This window comes from Schistocerca gregaria, chromosome 8, assembly GCF_023897955.1.
Source record: "Schistocerca gregaria isolate iqSchGreg1 chromosome 8, iqSchGreg1.2, whole genome shotgun sequence".
Classification (NCBI taxonomy): domain Eukaryota; kingdom Metazoa; phylum Arthropoda; class Insecta; order Orthoptera; family Acrididae; genus Schistocerca; species Schistocerca gregaria.
Genome location: NC_064927.1, coordinates 380,481,579 through 380,499,193, shown reverse-complemented (window position 1 = coordinate 380,499,193; position 17,615 = coordinate 380,481,579). Strand labels below are relative to the sequence as shown.

Below are 17,615 nucleotides of genomic sequence, written 5' to 3'. Positions count from 1 at the left end.
TGTTATTAACACGAGGGGCGTTAAATACTACGGAACGCAACACTTTCTTTTTTGGAAGCACATCAGATTTATTAACGATTACAGTACACCATAATTACACTACTGGCCATTAAAATTGCTGCCCCACGAAGATGACGTGCTAAAGACGCGAAATTTAACCGCCAGGAATAAGATGCTGTGATATGCAAATGATTAGCTTTTCAGAGCATTCACACAACGTTGGCGCCGGTGGCGACACCTACAACGTGCTGATATGAGGAAAGATTCCACCCGATTTCTCATACAGAAACAACAGTTGACCGGCTTTGCCCGGTGAAACGTTGTTGTGATGCCTCGTGTAAGAAGGAGAAATGCGTACCAACACGTTTCCGACTTTGATAAAGGTCGGATTGTAGCCTATCGCGAATGCGGTTTATCGTATCACGACATTGCTGCTCGCTTTGGTCGAGATCCAATGATTGTTAGCAGAATATGGAATCGGTGGGTTCAGGAGGGTAATACAGAAGGCTGTGCTGGATCTCAACGACCTCGTACCACTAGCAGTCGAGATGACAGGCATCTTATCCGCATGGCTGTAACGGATCGTGCAGCCACGTCTCGATCCCTGAGTCAACAGATGGGGACGTTAGCAAGACAACAACCATCTGCACGAACAGTTCGACGACGTTTGCAGCAGCATGAACTATCAGCTCGGAGACCATGGCTGTGGTTACCCTTGACGCTGCATCACAGACAGGAGCGCCTACGATGGTGTACTCAACGACGAACCTGGGTGTTCGAATCGCAAAACGTTATTTTTTTCGTATGAATCCAGGTTCTGTTTATAGCATCATGATGGTCGCATCCGTGTTTGGCAACAACGCGGTGAACGCACATTGGAAGCGTATATTTGTCATCGTCATACAGGCGTATCACCCGGCGTGATGGTATGAGCGTGCCATTGGTTACACGTCTCGGTCATCTGTTGTTGTCATTGACGGCACTTTGAACAGTGGACGTTACATTTCAGATGTGTTACGACCTGTGGCTCTACCCTTCATTCGATCCCTGCGAAACCCTACATTTCAGCAGGATAATGCACGACCGCTTGTCGCAGGTCCTGTACAGGCCTTTCTGGATACAGAAAATGTCGATTCCTGCACTGGCCAGCACATTTTCCAGATCTCACACCAACTGAAAACGTCTGGTCAATGGTGGCCGAGCAACTGGCTCGTCACAATACGCCAGTCACTACTCTTGATGAACTGTGGTATCGTGTTGAAGCTGCATGGGGAGCTGCACCTGTACACGCCATCCAAGCTCTGTTTCTCTCAATGCCCAGGCGTATCAAGGCCGTTATTACGGCCAGAGGTTGTTGTTCTTGGTACTGATTTCTCATGATTTATACACCCAAATAGCGTGAAAATGTAATCACAAGTCAGTTCTAGTATAATATGTTTGTCCAATGAATACCCGTTTATCGTCTGAATTTGTTCTTGGTGTAGCAATTTTAATGGCCAGTAGTGTATTATTTCCCACTCTTTTGGCTAAAAACTCCGTTTACTGCGAAGGCCTGGGAGGGCCTGAACGGCCACATGGTAGCAATCCATTGGCCGACGCCTTGCTGCACCAATAAACTCCCTATCATCTACGTACTGCTGGCCGCGGAGTGCATCCTTCATCAGGCCAAACAGATGTGAGATCCGGGCTGTAGGTTGGAGGAGGAAGAACGGTCTAATGAAGTTTTGTGATTCCTCTCGGGTCTGCTAACTTGTGTGAAGCCTTGCGTTGTCATGGATAAGTTCATTTGCATTCTGGTGGCGGGGAACACGCTTAAGTCGTATCTTCAATTTCCTGAGGATGCGTGCGGCCAGCCGGCATGCGGGAGTCCGGACAGGTTTAAAGTGTTCAAATGTGTGAAATCTTATGAGACTTAACCGCTGAGGTCATCAGTCCCTAAGCTTACATAATACTTAACCTGAATTATCCTAAGGACAAACGCACACACCCATGCCCGAGGGAGGACTCGGACCTCCCCCGGGACCAGCCGCACAGTCCATGACTGCAGCCGGACAGGTTTACGCAACCTTTTTGTGACGATGTCAGACGCCTCGCTCAACGACTCACTGTGCTTTTGTTCACTGCCAGGTCTCTGTGTATGTTCTACAAACGCCTATTGGTATCTGCGATCCTCTGGTTTTCCACTAAAAGAAACTCAATGACAGCTCTATAGTTGGAACGCACTTCCCTTGCAGACACCAGTTTGAATGCTACGTACAGCGCCACCACGTTTCGAGACTTCATCAAACTGTAGTGCCTGAAGCGGGATCATTCTACGATGTCCCACAAGAAACTCCGCATTTTTCAACCGAAACTGGTAGTGCAAAAGACGCTTTGCAGTATTTATTGAATTTCCTTCGTACATCACCGTCCAGGTTTCGCCTCACGTAAGTGCAAGGTTGAAATTTTCTGCTTCTCCCTCGTAACTTAAAAATATGATGTAGAAATATTCTCTTTATTTCGTTTAATTCATTTGAAGACACAAAGTCTGGCATGCTGGTGCAGCTGCACGCTTGGCGAAGCCCGTTCGCCTGCAACATCCCTGCGGCCGCATTTCTGCTCACTGCTTCTGCTGCTGCCGTTGCAGGTATTATCAAATATTACGTCAGCAGCCACCGTACGATGGAGTGCCGCGTCGCTATAACGAATAGTCTGCTGCGGAATGCATTTACATTTTTGTTTACCTACGGAACAATGGGCTAAGTTGTGCCCAGAGGGAATTTTACGGTGCAGCCAATCACATGGCTTCCAAATATGACCCGATCTCTTTCTTTAGCGGGCAGTGTTCTACAAAGTAAAATAAATAAAAGCAGATAACACATGCTGGATTTAAACTTTGCTTTTCAGATTTAACAGAAACTCAGTATCAAGAACGCTGTTTAGTCTACCAAAAATAACTTCAAACAGTACAATATTTACTTTTCAGTTTGTTTCGTTAGCTGTATACCCAGGCACTTAGAACGCCACGTATATGCCGAGGAGGCTAAGGCAGGCACCCAAAGTATGTCAAGAACGAGTGAATATATCGAGTGCAGTTTTCGTTGGATTTTAGCGGACGGTGTATCGAATTACCTGACGTACACGATGAATTTTTCACGGTTTAAAGCTGCCGAATTGTGATAGCTACTTTTTCTAAAGACACTATAGAACTTAAAATGGCTCTGAGCACTATGGGACTTAACTGCTACGGTCATCAGCCCCCTAGAACTTAGAACTACTTAAACCTAACTAACCTAAGTACATTACACACATCCATGCCCGAGATAGGATTGGAACCTGCGACCGTAGCAGCAGCGCGGTTCCCGACTGAAGTGTCTATAACCGCTCGGCCCTCACGAAGGTTTAGTGTCTTTACCTATACACTTTATTCACTATAAAAAAAAGGGAAAAGTAAGAATAAAATGTTGTGGTCTTCCGAAGACAGAATTCGTGCAGCTCTTCATCTTTTCTTTTAGTAAAGTTCTTCCACAAATTTTTTCCTCACTACGATTCAGTACCACCTATTTGTTATTCAGTACCACCTATTTGTTATTCAGTCTAACCATGCAATCTTCTTCATTATTTTATAGTATAATGTTTCATATGCTTGTAGTCTCAACTTGTCTGAACTATTTGTCCTTCACGTTTCACTTTCTGATAAGGGTACGCTTCAGACGATTACCTTCCGAAAAGACTTCCAAACACTTTAATATGTTAGATGCTAATAAAGTCCTCTTCTTCAGGAATAGTTTCTGCCCTTTAGTCAGTCCACATTTTACATCCTCTCTACTTCGGCCCTCAACAGCTATTGTGCTGCCCAAATAGCGAAAGTCTTCCATTAAATTTAGTGTCTCATGTTTTAATGTAATTCCTTAAGCATCGTCTAGCTTAATTAGATTACCGTTACCATTATTTTAATTTTGTTTGGTTTTCGTCTGTAACCTATATTCAAGACATTGTCATTCTGTTTAGCTGGATTTCCCTGTCCTTCACTATCTCTGGCAGAATTGCATTGTCATCTGCAAGCCTCCAAGTTCTTATTTTTATTCCTGAATTTTAATTCTCTTTCCAGATTTCTCCTTGTTATCCTCTTCTACTTGCTCAGTGTGCAGATTGAATAACGTAGGTGGTAGGCTACAGCCCTGCCTCACTCATTTCTGAACCACTGATCCCTTCTGATGTCCTTCGACTTGTGCAACTGCGTTCTAGTCTACGCAAGTTTTAAAGAAACTTTCGATCCCTGTACTTTATCCTAGCTATCTTCAAAATTTAAAAGAGTGTAGTCCAGTCAACGCTGTCAAAATGTTTCTTTCAGTCTAAAAATGCTATAAATGTGGATTTTTTTTTCTTCTTCAGCCTATCTTCTAATATAAGACGTTGTGTCAGTAATGCCTCTTCATAACCCAAACTGATCATCCCCAATGTCTGCTTCTGTTTCACTATCTTTTTGTAAATAATTCGTGTCAATATTTTGAAACCAAGACTTCGTATACTGTTGGTTCTATGGTATTCATACCAGTCAGCACCTGCCATCCTTGGAACTGGAGTTAGCACATTCTTAATTTTACACATATATCTTACAGCCCAGATGGAGTAGTTTTGTCGAGACTGCCTCTTCTGAGGATCTCAGTAATACTAATGGAAGTCGTCTGTTCCAGGGGTATCCACAAAACTGGGAAACGGGGTTGTAAATACTCTGTATTGTTAATGATATTTCTATCGTGGAGGGACCACAGTCTTGTAGACTTCTTTGAAGGAAATCTCCGCCATTTGACTTATTTGTTCATTCGTTTCACAGTCTTCATTTCGGATTTATAACGGTTCTCAAGTGTACTTTGGAGCGCTATAATGTACCTAACCGTCTATGTGATATTCAGAGACTGTATGATCAATCAGTGGATGGGAAATGCTAGTAGCCCCTTGAAATGTGGAAAGTTGCCATTGGAAACTAAACGCCTCGATAAAACCTCCGAACATATAATTTCTGATAAATAAGCTGAAGGAGGAAGCAGCAAATGCTATATTTGAAATTTAAAAATATTCCATTGACTTGTGTCTTCAACAAGAAGGAAAAGACATAGATTTTGGCAAAAGTTTAAAGGCTGTTTTAAGAATGCACAACTTTCTTGCTGTCAATTACGTAATTTAATTAAAACAAACAAAACAGTCATGAAAACTATCACGTCTAGTGAAATATACAACCGAATAAATAACGTTTAATTTTTCAGTAGACTGTTAAGCCCTTCACATAATTTCAAAAATATGTCCTGCTTAGGATCCAAAAGCCTACTGTTATCGACGTGGATGAAACGTCATATTACGAATTCAAAAATGATTCAGTTGGCTCTAAGCACTATGGCACTTAACATCTGAGGTCATCATTCCCCTAGACTTAGAACTACTTAAACCAAACGAAGCTAAGGATACCACACACATCCATGCCCGAGGCAGGATTCGAACCTGCGACCGTAGCGGTCGCGCGGTTCCAGACTGAAGCGCCTAGAACCGCTTGGCCTTCACACTGTTGAACCTTCCCTTAACGATCGGAAAACTCGCGGCTAAAGTATTTGCTGTTGGAAACATCACGTTTACGTCGCTGATCGCAAAACCCACATCATCAAATACCAGAAAGTGTTACCGTTGCCTCACGAAGGATATTCTCCAGGTACAATATGTAAAGTTTTGTTTTTTGCGACCATTCCGGGTGTTGCAGTTTCAGTGACCAGCAGTGTACGCAGCAGACCGTTAGAATGCAGCAAGCGTTAACACTGTCACAGCCGGAAGTGCGTTATCAAAGTGCGGGCACCGTGTCTTGCCCCACTGCTGCTCGCACATATGCTTTTTTAAGTTTCTTCAATCAATTTCATTCTTGCTTTTCGACATAGATGATCTGCAGTTAAAAAGCCACCACCCATATTCCATGATCCTCTGTCTATTCTTCCTTCACTACTGCATGAAGACTTCTTACACACTTTTCCATCCAGCTTTATTCTCCGTGTCGCTATACTCAACCTCCATCCATAAGGTCGACGTCTTCGTAGTTTATAACAAAGACCACAGGAATTGATTGGTTGGCTTAGCGAGTGAAGTGGCATTGTATTAAGACAGCGGCCGCGTGTTTGGAAGGGCAGTGGTTCCAACAAACTTTTGCTCACCCATATGTAGATTTTTCAGATTTCCTTAATCGCTTAAGGAAAATATCAGCTACTTTCCTGTGAAAAGAACAGGGCCGTTTCCTTCCTCATCCTTCCCCAATCCCAACTAGTGCTCCGTCTCTAATGAACTGGCTCCAACGGGATTTTTAATCCGAATCTTCTTTTCGTCGTGTGAATATGAACGTCACCCATTCCCGTAACAATTTCGTAACAGTCGTTATGCTATGCATACACCTGACTTTTAGTACATATTTATTGCTGTTTCACCGGCAGCTGTGACCTAGTGGTTCTAGGCGCTTCAGTCCGGAAGCGCGCTGCTGCTACGGTCGCTCGCATGCCTCGGGCATGCTTGTATGTGCTGTCCTTAGATTAGTTAGGTTTTAGTAGTTCTAAGTCTAGGGGACTGATGACCTCAGAAGTTGAGTTCCATAGTGCTCAGAGCCAGTTGAACCATTTTTTTATTGCTGTTTCTGTCACTACGCGTTACTCTAACGTGAACCTTTCCATTAGTCGATGACCCACTCAGTTCATGAACACGTTGTGGATTTGATATTGAAGATACGTACAATATAGATGTCCGTTATTGATTGGTTCTAAGTAAATAGCTTACCAGTTAACTTCGGGGAAAAGCACAACCCATTCAGTTCTATATGAACAGGATATGTAATCATAAACGACAATAGGAAAAGGAAAAATGTAAAACTGTGTGTTTAAATTTAGTACATATGCATACTGATCAGAACTTGAACTGGAAATCAGGTCTAACAGAGCATCTCAAATGCTTCATCTCAGCAGCGTTCGCTTTGTGTGTGTGATTGCTGATTGTCCTAGTGAAACCATTAGGGAGGACTAGCTAAGCATACTTCTATTCATTGTCTTATGGAATACCTCGCGTCGTCACATAGTATTTGCAAGGAAACATGCCGTAAGGATGATTGTGATTTCCATCCTCGATCTTAATCTAGGCAATTATTACAATAAGGTTTAGGGTAACTAAAAACTACTTCACACAATATTTACTGTTAATAGTCTGTCACATTCTGAAAATATTAGCGTTCGTAAATATAGAACTAATAAGGAAAATTGCCCTATTAATCTACAACCTAACCCAATCCTTGCACGGAATAAAGCAAGATGTGCAACCATGAAAATATTTTACCAACTCTTTTGTCAGTTGAAGTTGTTGGCAGTTAATGAAACAGATTTAAAAATAAAATTAAACCATCTCTGCATGACAGTTCCTTGTATCCCAAAAGAGCATTTATGCGTAGGTAACATCTGTGTGCGGCTGTATTAGGTTTAATTAAATGTTATTGTAAATTTTGACCAAATCAAAAATCCAGTTACGAAAATGGTCAGCGTGTAGACATGTTTTCACTGTGAACACGTGTAATATTCGTAAACATATTGACACGTGTCTGTATTATTGAACAGAAAATTGAATTTCGCGTATGTAATCCAATTTATTGCATGATATTTAATGAAAATAGCCGTATTTATTTCTTATACTGTCTGGCTGCACTGTGCGTAGCGAGGTATTTCGGGTGAAAAACCTGCCATAAGGTTAAGATGGTGCACAAATTATTTCTACACGCAAGTACTACACATTAGAAGCGCTCCTATTGAGCAAATGGACAAAAATGTCGCAGCAGAATAAAATGGTCAATTTGAAATTACATTTAACTTTTTTGATGACTGCTTCAGATAATTAGCCGCTTGCTATGTCAGACGGAACATAAACACAATTGTTCCGCTCCTTACAATGACGTCTCTGCTGTTGAAATACTTTCGGCTTCATTCTACCTTGTCGTGGTTAACTACTAAAAATTCAGTTTTAACTGTGAATTTGCTTTCAAATCGTTCCCTTGAGACAATTATTTAACGGAACAAAAACAAGTTTCACTGCGTTCGATCACACCAACAAACTTGTTAAGCCTTTGTGTGTTTAGTAACTGTATTATTGCAAACGTACTGACGAAAAATCTGCTTCATATTATTAATACTTTGAACGGTTTGTCGAAAAGTAACACACCATATACTGTAGTGGTAAAAACGACATATATGAGATTTTATAGTTTGACCCATTGCGCTACAACTTAATCTATAATATTGTTTTTGTTTCCTACTGTTTCAGGTAAGCCACATGATGAATGGTGCAGTTCCTCCACAATTCGCAGCGTCAGCATCGATTTATAGTAAGTTGTTGGTAGTTTACGAGGATAACACAGTGAACTGATGTAATGTGTAACATTCTAGCAGATTAAAACTGTGTGCCGGGCCGAGACTCGAGACCCTGTCTTTTGCGAGCCGGTGCTCTACCGACAGAGCTATCCACGCACGTCTCACGACCACTCCTCACAGCTCTGCTTCCGTCACTGCCTACTTTCGAAAATTCACAGAAGTCCTCCCGCGTAACTTCGTAATTAGCACTCCTGCAAGAACGGATGTCGCGAAGAAATGGCTCAGCCATAGCGTGGGAGAATGACGAACGTCTCGAATTCGAATCTCGCTTGAGTGAACAGTTTTAATCCGCCAGGAGCTTTGATATTAGCGCACACTCCGCAGCAGAGTGTAAAGTTCATTCTGATGTAATGTTTTTTTTTTTCCTGCCGTGTTCGTGCGTGCAGAATGAAGGATGCAGAAACAGCCACGTTAAAGCAGACAATCGAGTGTCACAGTCGCTGAAAAGATCAGTTGATTACAAATTAATCAAAATGAGATATGATCACCACGAAACCAATTATGGACAACAAACGTATGGCTGAAGGAACTGTGTTAACTCTAGACAAACGATTTAGACACAGGAAAACTGTACTTTCTTGAAAAGGTGGTCGTACAAATCTTGAACAACCTATGCCATATTCTGAAGAAATGCTTTGGCGATTACCGAGATTCTTTTTTTTTCGATACGGTGTGAGTAAAAGTGAACACCCATAAGAATCGAGAATTTTTTCATTTTAAATTTATTGTTTAACAAAACGTATGTAGAACAATCCATCGAACTTAATACTCCCGTCCCAGCGTTTCACCCTCTGATTTAAACATTTCCTAAAGTCATTTGAAGCTGTGCTTAATTTTGTTTCATCTGTCTGCACTGTCCAGTCTATAACGGATCTTTTACGTTGGGATTAATTTATTTTATTTTTTGTTAGATGTTTTCGTTAAATAGCTGAATAAATTGTAATTAGGAATAATTTAATTAAGCAGAGTAGAGAAGTTAAAGTCAAAGAGATGTTCACTGGGAGGACATTGTCGTAATGTAACGTCATTGCGTTGTTCGGTTGTTAAAACAAGTCGTTTGTGTTCCGTTCTGCTGTTCGGCCGTGCGCGTATCTGAAAGGAATTAGTTCGGGGACTCGAATAAACTTTCACGTAATAGTTACGATTCGATGTTCCGACAAAATGGGTTAACGTCAGTGTTAATTTGAATTGTGGGCGACAGGATTAGTTTTGACAGATACGTGAAAACGGACGTAACGAAAGTTGTTCGCATATCATCCTTGAACGTGACTTTTTATTTAATTAACGATTTCGGGCTCATTAAAAGCTATTATCTCATGATTAGAATCAATCCCTCTTTCGTCCTAGATAGTGATCATCCATTAACATTTACGTCATAAGAAAAAGGATTATTAATAAAAGTGATGTTAAATGACAATTACGTGTTATTGCGTTAGTGTGGAACCGACGTCATATCTCTGAAATGACATTGATATATAATTTGTGTTAAATACTGAACTGAGATAGGAAGTAAATTGAATTTAGTGAACATTTGATACTGAGACTATAGAAGCAGAAGCGCTTAAGGTTTATCTTCTCTAAAATAGCAAAACAGGTACGAACTTTAACTCAATAGTCGACATTATGTATTGCAAAGACATTAGCATTTCATACTTACTTTGACGACGCGCTGTTAAACAAAGGAACGTTGCGTCTCTGTACGAGTAAAAAAAATAAATCTAAAAACATAATTAATAACGGCGAACTCCGCTTTAACAAACTGTATTGCGTGTCGTCATCAGGCAATAACTGCTCAACCCTGGAGACTTGTGTGGTGAAATTAGAAGTCGGGCATATAAAACAAACTTAAAAATCAATTCAAGCTACAGTGGAGTCGGCACAACACGACGTGGGCAGTTGTAAGTCGCATTGTGACCACCTGTCCAAAGCCTGAATAGCTACCCTTTGCTGCGCCGATCGTTGCGAAACATGCAGGAAGAGAATCAGTGAGGTTCTGGAATGTACCAACAGGGAAGTGGAGACATACCCACCGGCCGTTGTGGCCGAGCGGTTCTAGGCGCTTCAGTCCGGAACCGCGCTGCTGCTACGGTCGAAGGTTCGAATCCTAACCTCGAGCATGGGTGTGTGTGATGTCCTTAGGTTAGTTAGGTTTAATTAGTTCTAGGTCTAGAGGACTGATGACCTCAGAAGTTAAGTCCCATAGTGCTCAGAGCCATTTGAACCATTTTTGAGACTTACCGACTCCAGTGGCGCGGCTAGCTGCGCTCGGTTTCTCGGTTGAAGATCCATGGCGCCGAGGTAGGTCCCACGGATTGTCCGCTGAGTTTAAATTCGGAACGTTTCGTAGCCAGGGAGTACGGTAAACTCGTCGTGGTGCTCCGTGAACCACGCGTGTACTTTGCAAGCTGTGTGACATGTTGAATTACCCTGCTGGTCGATGCCATCGTCCCGAGGAAAAATAAAAGGCATGTAGGGGTGGACGTGGTCCCCAAGGATAGAGGCATCCTTGTCGTTCTGGAAGACACGGTGGATCAGCGCGAGATCTTCCAGGAAATGCCACGAAAACGTCCTCAAGAATACGAGGTGTGACAATTAAGTAATGCGACTGTTGTGAAAAAAAAGTGTTGCTTACCCTTTTAGTCAAGTTTAGTGTTGTCTCCTCTCCCTCTTGCACACACTTTTTCCAGCGCTTCTGCCATTGATCGTAACATTTCTGGAACTCATCTTCTGTAATATCCTCCAAGACACTCGTCACAGCTTTTTGGATATCTCGTGTTGTTTGAAAATGGTGTCCCTTGACCGCCATTTTGACTCTTGGAAATAGAAAAAAGTCGCACGGAGCGATAACTGGTGAATAAGGTGGCTGTGGTAGTACTGAAATTTTTTTTGAGGTTAAAAATTGCTGTACTGACTGAGCAGTATGGGATGGCGCATTATCATGATGCAGAATCCAATTATCAGCAATGCTGGCACGGACACGAAGAACCCTTTTATGAAGGCTTTCTAAAATTTCTTTTTACTAATATTGGTTAACTCTGTGTCCAGGAAACACCCACTCTTTATGAACAATTCTCTTGGAATCAAAGAAGCACACAAGCATGCATTTCACTTTTGACTTTCACATGCGAGCTTTTTTCTAGATGACCCCTTTGAGCACCATTGCGAACTTTGGGGTTTTGTCTCTGGATCGTACTGAAAAAACCAACTTTCTTCACCAGTGATGTAATTTACCGTCTAGTAAGGTCATCCGAAGAACAGTATCAGTTGCAAAGCGATTAAAAAAAAATTGCTGTATGCTGTGGCAGGTGGCAGTTGACGCTAAATAACGAAAAGTGTGAAGTGATCCACATGAGTTCCAAAAGAAATCCTCTGGAATTCGATTACTCGATAAATAGTACAATTCTCAAGGCTGTCAATTCAACTAAGTACCTGGGTGTTAAAATTACGAATAACTTCAGTTGGAAAGACCACACAGATAATATCGTGGGGAAGGCAAGCCAAAGGTTGCGTTTCATTGGCAGGACACTTAGAAGATGCAACAAGTCCACTAAAGAGACAGCTTACACCACACTCGTTCGTCCTCTGTTAGAATATTGCTGCGCGGTGTGGGATCCTTACCAGGTGGGATTGACGGAGTACATCGAAAGGGTGCAAAAAAGGGCAGCTCGTTTTGTATTATCACGTTATAGGGGAGAGAGTGTGCCAGATATGATACGCGAGTTGGGATGGAAGTCGTTAAAGCAAACACGTTTTTCGTCGCGGTGAGATCTATTTACGAAATTTCAGTCACCAACTTTCTCTTCCGAATGCGAAAATATTTTGTTGAACTCAACCTACATAGGTAGGAATGATCATCAAAATAAAATAAGAGAAATCAGAGCTCGAACAGAAAGGTTTAGGTGTTCGTTTTCCCGCGCGCTGTTCGGGAGTGGAAGGGTAGAGAGATAGTATGATTGTCGTTCGATGAACCCTCTTCCAAGCACTTAAATGTGAATTGCAGAGTAATCATGTAGATGTAGATGTAGATGACAACACAGCCGAATGATTCTGGATTGATTTCCGTTTGCTCCAACAGATCGGCTGCCACATTTCCGTGACAACAGACATAAACACATACACTCCTGGAAATTGAAATAAGAACACCGTGAATTCATTGTCCCAGGAAGGGGAAACTTTATTTACACATTCCTGGGGTCAGATACATCACATGATCACACTGACAGAACCACAGGCACATAGACACAGGCAACAGAGCATGCACAATGTCGGCACTAGTACAGTGTATATCCACCTTTCGCAGCAATGCAGGCTGTTATTTATTCTCCCATGGAGACGATCGTAGAGATGCTGGATGTAATCCTGTGGAACGGCTTGCCATGCCATTTCCACCTGGCGCCTCAGTTGGACCAGCGTTCGTGCTGGACGTGCAGACCACGTGAGACGACGCTTCATCCAGTCCCAAACATGCTCAATGGGGGACAGATCCAGAGATCTTGCTGGCCAGGGTAGTTGACTTACACCTTCTAGAGCACGTTGGGTGGCACGGGATACATGCGGACGCGCATTGTCCTGTTGGGACAGCAAGTTCCCTTGCCGGACTAGGAATGGTACAACGATGGGTTCGATGACGGTTTGGATGTACCGTGCACTATTCAGTGTCCCCTTGACGATCACCAGAGGTGTACGGCCAGTGTAGGAGATCGCTCCCCACACCATGATGCCGGGTGTTGGCCCTGTGTGCCTCGGTCGTATGCAGTCCTGATTGTGGCGTTCACCTGCACGGCACCAAACACGCATACGACCATCATTGGCACCAAGGCAGAAGCGACTATCATCGCTGAAGACGACACGTCTCCATTCGTCCCTCCATTCACGCCTGTCGCGACACCACTGGAGGCGGGCTGCACGATGTTGGGGCGTGAGCGTAAGACGGCCTAACGGTGTCCGGAACCGTAGCCCAGCTTCATGGAGACGGTTGCGAATGGTCCTCGCCGATACCCCAGGAGCAACAGTGTCCCTAATTTGCTGGGAATTGGTGGTGCGGTCCCCTAGGGCACTGCGTAGGATCCTACGGTCTTGGCGTGCATCCGTGCGTCGCTGCGGTTCGGTTCCAGGTCGACGGGCACGTGCACCTTCCGCCGACCACTGGCGACAACATCGATGTACTGTGGAGACCTCACGCCCCACGTGTTGAGCAATTTGGCGGTACGTCCACCCGGCCTCCCGCATGCCCACTATACGCCCTCGCTCAAAGTCCGTCAACTGCACATACGGTTCACGTCCACGCTGTCGCGGCATGCTACCAGTGTTAAAGACTGCGATGGAGCTCCGTATGCCACGGCAAACTGGCTGACACTGACGGCGGCGGTGCACAAATGCTGCGCAGCTAGCGCCATTCGACGGCCAACACCGCGGTTCCTGGTGTGTCCGCTGTGCCGTGCGTGTGATCATTGCTTGTACAGCCCTCTCGCAGTGTCCGGAGCAAGTATGGTGGGTCTGACACACCGGTGTCAATGTGTTCTTTTTTCCATTTGCAGGAGTGTATTAACTTATTACAGCACAACTCACAACTGAGCAGTTGCATCAATGTGCTGCTTGGTATAGAAGCAGCTTATAGACCAAGGTCAAAGATATTGTGCCTACGTAAGCCTGCAGGGTTGCCACATCTAGCAAAGGAAATCAGTCTCATTACTTTATTGTCGCACCTCGTATTACGCTTCCGACGCTTGTTGTAGGGCGTCTGCTTTCAGACGTTTTATGCTGTATGCGTCAAATGGCCAACTGTCCGACAAGCTAAAACGTTCTGTAGTCCACCTGTCGCCACCCAGCGGACGTCCAGTTGCGGTATTAGCTTGCAAATTCCAGCCTTCGTCGCCTATGAACAGCAGTTAGTATGAGTGCAACAACCAGGCGCCTGCTGTGGAGGCCCATACGCAGCTACGTTCGCTGAACGGTGGTTGGGGGAGACACTGTTTATCATGTGGGCAGTATGTTGCCCAGCACTTGCACATATATTCACCTATACACACCTCCGCAGCCGTCGTTTCCTTGTCATCTATGGCCCGCGGTGCACCACAGTTGCTTCGCAGTTTTGGATAGCGCCATTTTTATCCATTCGCCGTTACTCTAACCACGGCAACACGCGAACAGTTTATGGACATAGCGGTCCGCATTACGACAATGACTACATTGTTTGCCGTGTTCACCCGGCACCGATTATATACATTCTACTGCCAGTGCTGCCACCTGCCATCTGTTAGTGGTTAATGCGCGTCGACGTCGAACGTAGGTGGTGGTCACATTACTGTGACTGGACCGAGTATGTCCTGAAAGAGCTTCCGCTTTCGCTTTCTTTCATTGTAGCGAACAGGAAAATATATCTGCGGCCGCAGTGGACGCAAAATCCGGTGTAATTATTTTCATTTTACTTTGTTTTTGGCCAAAAATGGACTTGCGCTTCTCCGCGCAGTCTGGCCGAAAAAGTTGTTGCGGAGAAGACGTTCGCTGCAGTGCAGGCTTTCTCTTTCCTACAGAGCGGCACTCAGCCGTTCTTGCACTTGCAGGTAGTAATGCTACTTTAGAGCTGCAGCTTGAGGAACAAATTTGTAGCGGAATATCCCCTACAAGTTAAAAAAAAAGCATTGTGTGCACGTTAGTTCTCAACTGTTTTGCTTTCTTTAGTCGCTGCGGTGAGTGGAGAACTCAACATTTCCGCTTCGTACGTCTGTCGAAGCAGCTTGACGGTTTTTGCAGCGAGCTTTCCTGACAGGAAGCACAATGTGATGTTAGTTCTTGGTTTGCATTCATCCGTATCTGCAAAATCGCTAAATGCGTGAAACAGATGATAGGAAAACAAGCACTCTGACCTAACTGATTCTCGACACGGATGACGGTTAACTGGTGTAAAGAAACGGATAGACAAATGCGAGTAGTTCCCGCGCATTGAGGGTTCCGTACGAACTTAATTATGTATATAGACAGCTCATCAGTAGGTTTCGATGATTGACTTTGCGAGGATCAAAATATGTGACATTAATAGCCGTATATTTTGACTCTATTGACATAGATGCTTAGGCATACAATGATGTGACACGAGTTATAGAGTACCTCGTAATATCGTATCGGATATCCTTTAGACGGAAGTCCCCTGCAGAAATATTGAGCGTTGCTGCCTCTATAGCTTTCCATAATTGCGAACGTATTGCCGGTGGAGGATTTTCTACATGAACTGATCTCTCCATTATGTCCCATAAATGTTCGATGGGATTCATGTCGGACGATCTAGGGCCGGATGATGGGGGGGGGGGGGGGGCAAATTATTCCCTCGAATTGTCCATTGTCCGGAACGTTCTACAAACCAATTACGAACAGCTGTTCACCGGTGAGATGGGCCAGCCGGAGTGGCCGATCGGCTCTAGGCGCTACAGTCTGGAACCGCGCGCTGCTACGGTCGCAGGTTCGAATCCTGCCTCTGGCATGGATGTGTGTGATGTTCTTATTTTAGTTAGGTGTACGTAGTTCTAAGTTCTAGGGGACTGATGACCTCAGAAGTTAAGTCCCATAGTGCTCAGAGCCATTTGAACCGGTGAGATGGCGCATTGCATCGATAAGAATGCCATCGTTGTTTGGAAACATGAAGTCCATGAATGACTGTAAGTGGTCTCCAAGTAGCCGAACATGACCGTTTCGAGTCAACGATTGGTTCAGTTGGACCAGAGGACCCAATCTGCTCGATCTAAACACAGCCCAAACCATTAGGGGCCACTACCAGCTTGCAAAGGGCCTTGTAGAGAATTGGGCCCATGGCGTCGTGGGATCTGCGTCACACTCGAACCCTACCATGAACTCTTACCAATTGAGATCGGGACTCAACCAGGTTACAGTTTTCCAGTCATCTAGGGTCGACGCACTGTCGTGACGGATACTTTCGTCGTACGGCCCACATTGATTTCTGCGGTTATTTCACGCAGTGTTGCTTGTCTGTTAGCACTGACAACTGTACGCAAATCCCGCTGCTCCGTGGTGAGAGGTAATGCCTGAAATTTAGTTTCTCGGCACACTCTTGACACTGTTGATCTCGGAATATTGAACTCCCTAACGATTTCCGAAATGGAATGTCCTATGCGTTTAGGTCCAAATACCGTTCCGTATTCAGAGTCTGTTAATTTCCGTCGTGCAGACCTGCCTCCAGATGACTGGGTGTTTGTGTTGTCCTCATCATTTCATCATCATTTCTGTAAGTGACGACACTGAACTGAGCACATCAGCTACACGATTCACAAACATTTAGAGACCGTTCTCACATTTTCACGTGGAGTAACGTTTGTCTGGAACACAGTTTAACATTATATAGGAAAAATTGACATACTTAATTTTAAATACACAAATGTTAAAATACTTGTTAATGCTCATGTAAGTGAAAAATCACATGGTTGCTACGTTTTACACTAAACACAGTAATAATGAGTCAGTGCGGTGTCTGGCTATGCTTATTTCTAATAATTCTGTTTTACATTTGGTTTGGTGTGCGCCATTGCGCGCAATAAATCACGTGCAAAGTTCATTTAGTTGACCACTTTTGTTTTCATTGCTACCATAGCCGAAGGTCTACTTCTGCAGGTGTATGTTGTGGAGAATAGAACAGGTATTCTTAAGAGTTCATCCAATTATGATAGCTACTTAACACGAAGTCTTTCGCTAAAAAAATCCAATTGTGTTTAATGATTATCTGTTTATTACTGTATAACCTTTAGAGATCCACCAAATTGTACTATAGCTCGAATTTCATTATCTGAAGATGTTACCATTTACAAAAACTGGTTGTGGAACCAATGTACTAACTTGTCAATTTTCCAAGTCAGGAAAGTACTTTCTATTAGAATTTGTTATTGATGACAAGTGATAGCTACTAGCACTGGAGGAACAGCAAAAGAAATGAATAGAAAAGTAAAAATAGCCTTGAGTGCTCTAGATAAATAAATAAAATTTCGGAATGAAGCTTTTGTTGTGCATGAGTCTGAACATTTGCAAACAGTTCACATCACCAGTGTCTACTCATGACAATAGTTGGGTCTTTTAACATGAAGACCAATGGAGAGATGCGATGTTGCAAATTACAGCCAAAGACACGAGAGCATATTAATGGACTATAATAGGAGTCGCAACTATGATAGTGATGAACATAGCGAAGGTGAGTTTGAC

The 17,615-nt window shown here is 43.6% G+C and overlaps 1 protein-coding gene across 4 annotated transcripts in view; it reads left to right on the top strand.

Annotated features, from left to right (window-relative positions):
• LOC126284612 (solute carrier family 35 member G1) overlaps positions 1 to 17,615 on the top strand; it is a 461,728-nt gene that overhangs the window by 309,540 nt on the left and 134,573 nt on the right. Inside the window, exon 1 of one of the 4 annotated variants that reach the window (XM_049983676.1) lies at positions 8,347 to 8,368. The exons of the other annotated variants lie outside the window; for them this stretch is intronic. The gene's annotated coding sequence lies outside the window, so the exon portion shown is untranslated. Of the gene's footprint in view, positions 1 to 8,346; positions 8,369 to 17,615 lie in introns of those variants that run through there. 4 annotated transcript variants of the gene reach the window in all.